Source organism: Phacochoerus africanus, chromosome X (assembly GCF_016906955.1).
Source record: "Phacochoerus africanus isolate WHEZ1 chromosome X, ROS_Pafr_v1, whole genome shotgun sequence".
In the NCBI taxonomy this organism is placed as follows: Eukaryota; Metazoa; Chordata; class Mammalia; order Artiodactyla; family Suidae; genus Phacochoerus; species Phacochoerus africanus.
The window spans coordinates 87395945-87400959 of record NC_062560.1 but is presented as its reverse complement, the minus strand read 5'-3'; the positions used below and the strand labels follow the sequence as shown (position 1 = coordinate 87400959).

General features: G+C 42.0%; 1 pseudogene; it reads left to right on the top strand.

Moving 5' to 3' along the window:
* Positions 1-2682: 2682 nt before the first annotated feature.
* On the top strand, positions 2683-3992 carry LOC125118082 (heterogeneous nuclear ribonucleoprotein F-like; annotated as a pseudogene).
* The last annotated feature ends 1023 nt before the right edge of the window (positions 3993-5015 follow it).

Genomic DNA, 5015 nt, shown 5'->3' with positions numbered 1-5015 from the left:
AAATCATTTCATGAAGCCAGCATTATCACTGATACCAAAAGCAGAAAAGGACATTAAGAAAAAAGAAAACTATAGCCTAATATTCCTGACGAATATAGATGCAAAAATACTCAACAAAATACTAGCAACATATTTAAAGGATCATTCTTGTCTTTTTGACAATAGTCATTCTGACAGAAGTCAGATGATATCTCATTGTGGTTTGGATTTGCACTTCCCTGATGACTAGCGACATTGGGTATCTTTTCATGTGCCTGTTGGCAAAGATGTGGAGAAAAGAACCATCATTCACTTTTAGTGGGAATGTAAATTAGTGCAGCCAGTATGGAAAACAGTATGGAGGTGCCTCAAAACATTAAAAATAGAACTGTCATAAGGTTCAGCAATTCTACTACTAAGTATTTATCTGAAGAAATGAAAATACTAACTCAAAAAGATATATGCACTGCAATGTTCGTAGCAGCATTATGGAACCATAAAAGATCCTGAATAGCCAAAGCAATCCTGAGAAAGAAGAATAAAGCAGTAGGCACCACACTTCCTGATTTCAAGCTATGTTATAAATCAATAGTAATCAAAACAGTATGACTGGCATAAAAACAAACACAAGACCAATGGAACAAAAGGATGAGTTCAGAAATAAATCCAAGCATATATGGTCAACTAATATTTGACAAGGAAGCCAAGAATGCTCAATGAAAAATAGTCTCTTCAATCAATGGAGCTGGGAAAACTGGATAAACACATGTAAAAGAATGAAACTGGACCCTATCTTACACCACTGACAAACATTAGCTTGAAATGGATTAAAGACTTAAATGCAAGACCTTGACATGAGTCTTGGCAATGTTTTTTGGATATGACAACTATAAGAACAAGCACAATGCAAACAATAAGCCAAACTACATCAAGCTAAAATGATTCTGCACAGCAAAATAAATTATCAACAAACGGAAAAGGCAACCTACAGACTGAGAGAAATTTTTGTGTGCCATATGTGTAATAAGGGGTTAATATCCAAAATATATAAAGAACTCATACAACGCAGTAATGAAAAAAATCCAATTAAAAAGACAGGACCTCCCCTCCCCCAGGCCTGGGGATGGGGGCCCCTGGCGTCTGGCCTTCCTATAGGGCTAGGCCAACTGGAAGCTGTCAGATCGCCTGGTGGAGGCCAAGCAAACCCCTTCACTTTACCCTGGTGCCCTCGCTGGGAGCCTGGCATCCAAGACCAATACTGCGCTTCCCACCAAAAGCACTCAGATGCGCCCCTGGCTGCCCGTGACAGCGAGCTTGAGACCACACTTTCAAGAGTTTGCCCATAGCCCATTGAGTTTCTTTCTTTCTTTCTTTTTTATTATTATTTTTTGAATTTATTTATTTTTTCCACTGTACAGCATGGGGACCAAGTTACACATACATGTATACATATTTTCTCCTCCCATTGTTGTGCTGCAATGTATGTATCTAGACATAGTTCTCAATGCTACACAGCAGGATCTCATTGTAAATCCATTCCAAGAGCAATACTTTGCATCTGTTAACCCCAAGCTCCCAATCCCACCCACTTCCTCCCTCTCCCCCGGGGCAGCCACAAGTCCATTCTCCAAGTCCATGATTTTCTTTTCCGTGGAAATGTTCATTTGTGCCTTATATTAGATTCCAGTCATAAGTGATATCATACGGTATTTGTCTTTCTCTTTCTGACTGATTTCACTCAGTATGAGAGTTTCTAATTCCATCCATGTTGCTACAAATGGTGTTATGTTGTTCTTTTTTATGGCTGAGTAGTATTCCATTGTGTATATATACTGCATCTTCCTAATCCAGTCGTCTGTCCATGGACATTTGGGTTGTTTCCATGTCTTGGCTATTGTGAATAGAGCTGCAGTGAACATGCGGGTGCATGTGTCTTTTTTAAGGAAAGTTTTGTCTGGTTATATGCCCAAGAGTGGGATTGCTGGGTCATATGGTAGTTCTATGTATAGGTTTCTAAGGTACCTCCATACTGTTCTCCATAGTGGCTGTACCAGCTTACATTCCCACCAACAGTGCAGGAGGGTTCCCTTTTCTCAGCACCCCCTCCAGCATTTGTTATTTGTGGACTTATTAATGATGGCCATTCTGACTGGTGTGAGTTGGTATCTCATGGTAGTTTTGATTTGCATTTCTCTAATAATCAGGGATGTTGAGCATTGTTTCAAGTGCTTGTTGGCCCTCTGTATATCTTCCTTGGAGAAATGTCTATTCAGGTCCTTTGCCTATTTTTCCATTGGGTTGTTGGCTTTTTTGCTATTGAGTTGTATAAGTTGCTTGTATATCCTAGAGATTAAGCCCTTGTCCATTGCATCATTTTGAAACTATTTTCTCCCATTCTGTAAGTTGTCTTTGTTTTCTTTTTGGTTTCCTTTGCTGTGTAAAAAGTTTCAATTTCAGGTAAATAACAGACGGAGATGCCCTTAGCCTTTCCCAGGAATCCTCTGCGTTAAGTGTTGGGTGGAATTGAGGGTCCTCTGGCTGTAAACCATGCTTGCTTGAAGAAGATAGAAATAAGTTCTGCTCCCTTTAGCAGACGATTCATTACCTACCCGGAGTGTTACTGACTGTGGGCATCCCCTGTTGCTCTTAAAGCCACAAAAACCTGCATCCAAGCTTTTTTGATGTCTGCCTTGAAAAGTGTCCATGATATTGGGCCCTGGGAGAGGTGAAGGTTTTGTAGTCAAGCTCTGTGGTGTGCCCTGGTCCTCCTCTTTTGAGGATGTGCAAAATTTCCTCTCCCACTGCACAATTCGTGGTGGGGCTGAGAAGGCGGGCAGAATTGATGACATTTTTGTTGAACTTGGATCAGAAGATGATGTAAAAATGGCCCTTAAAAAAGAGAGGGGAAGCATGGGACACCAGTACATGGAGGTGTTCAAGTCCCACAGAGCTGAGATGGATTGGATGTTGAAGCACAGTTGTCCAAAGAGTGCAAACAATGCCAATGATGGTTTTGTGTGGCTTCAAGGACTCCTATTTGGATGCACCAAGGAAAAAATCATTCAGTTCTTCTCAGGGTTGGAAATAATGCCAATTTGGATCACATTGCCTATGGATCTAGAGGGCAAGATTACAGGGGAAGCCTTTGTGCAGTTTGCCTCTCAGGAGTTAGCTGAGAAAGCTCTAGGGGAGCGCAAGGAGATAATAGGGCACAGGTATATTGAGGTGTTCAAGAGCAGTTGGGAAGAAGTTAGGTCATATTCAGATCCCCCTCTGAAGTTTATGTCCATGCAGTGACCAGGGCCCTATGACTGACTTGGCACAGCCAGGAGATATATTTATTGGCATTGTCAAGCAAGCAAGCAAGCAGACCTGAAGAGGATGAGATCTGGTGCCTACTGTGCAGGCTCTGGGGGATATGAGGAGTACAGTGGCCTCAGTGATGGCTACAGCTTCACTAGCAACCTATTTGGAAGAGACCTCAGTTATTGTCTCTCTAGGATATATGACCACAGGTATGGAGATGGTGAGTTCACTGTCCAGAACACAAGTGGACACTGCATTCACTTGAGGGGGGCTGCTATACTGAGAATGACATTTACAGCTTCTTCTCTTCACTCAACCCTGTGAGAGTCCATACTGGGATTGGCCCTGATGGAAGAGTGATAAGCGAGTTTGCCATCCACGAAGACATAGCAGCCATATCCAAACACAGGGCCAACAAGCAACAAAGTTACATGGAACTTTTCTTGAATTCCACAACAGGGGCCAGCAATGAGGCATATAGCAGCCATATAGCGAGGAGAATAGCAGCCATATAGCAAGGCATGGGGGTGCCAACCCAGTCCATATATGGTGGCCTTGAGATCCAGTCTGTGAGGGGCTGCTATGAGACTGGCTATGGTGGCAGAATGGCATGGTTAGATATGACTAGTTTTGTCATAGCTTTTGAGTTATTTCAATCAAATTTTCACAGGCAGCCAACAAGCAGTGAAAGGCAGTTGTTACTCTAGAGGAAGCTGTGGGACCCATTTTACACCATGAGTTTGTGAAATCTGGATTTTAAAAACTTACCTCTTCAATGTTTTCTAATGCAAACTTTCTTCTAGCCTGTGATATTGAGTAAACTAAGACTATTTTCGGCTTTTCTCAATTAACATATTGGTAGTACACTTCTGGAGTGATGTTATCTGAGTTAAAGTAGTTTTAAATGTGTTAGGGCCCCACCCGTAGCATATGGAGGTTCCCAGGCTAGGGGTCAAATCAGAGCTGTTGCTGCCAGCCTAGGCTAAAGCCATAGCAATGCCAGATCTGAGCCACATCTGTGACCTACACCACAGCTCATGGCAATGCTGGATTCTTAACCCACTGAGCGAGGCCAGGGATAGAACCTCATGGTTCCTAGTTGGATTCACTTCCACTGTGCCATGATGGGAACTCCCTAATTATTATTTTTTTATGGCTGCACCTGTGGCATATGGAAGTTTCCAGGCTAGGGGTTGAATCAGAGCTGCAGCTGCCGGCCTACACCACAGCCACAGCAATGCAGTATCTGAGCCACATTTACGACCTACGCCACAGCTCATGGCAATGCCGGAGAGATCCTTAACCCACTGCTGAGGCCAGGGATTGAACCCACATCCTCATGGATACTAGTCAAGTTCTTAACCTGCTGAGCCACAACGGGAACTGTTGGTGGATCTTTTACAGCACATCACCATGAACACATTGAGGAGGTATGCTTTTTGGAAATCTCGAGGTGCTAGATGCTTGATTCAAAGAGGAATGTTTCTCATGTTTGTTCATTTTAGTTCATTTTCACTTAAAATCTTTTAAGTTTAAGCTTTTTAAAAGTTAGTTTTGAAAGTTGAGACACATTACTAATAATGTAGGAATTGGAGAGGCCTTTACTTTCTTTGTACTGTGATTTACTTTCAGGTGTATTTTGCTAAGTGAAACTTGTTAGATTTTTTTTAACTACTTTTTTTCTTAAAATAAAAAGATTTTTTCACACACACACACACACACACACACAC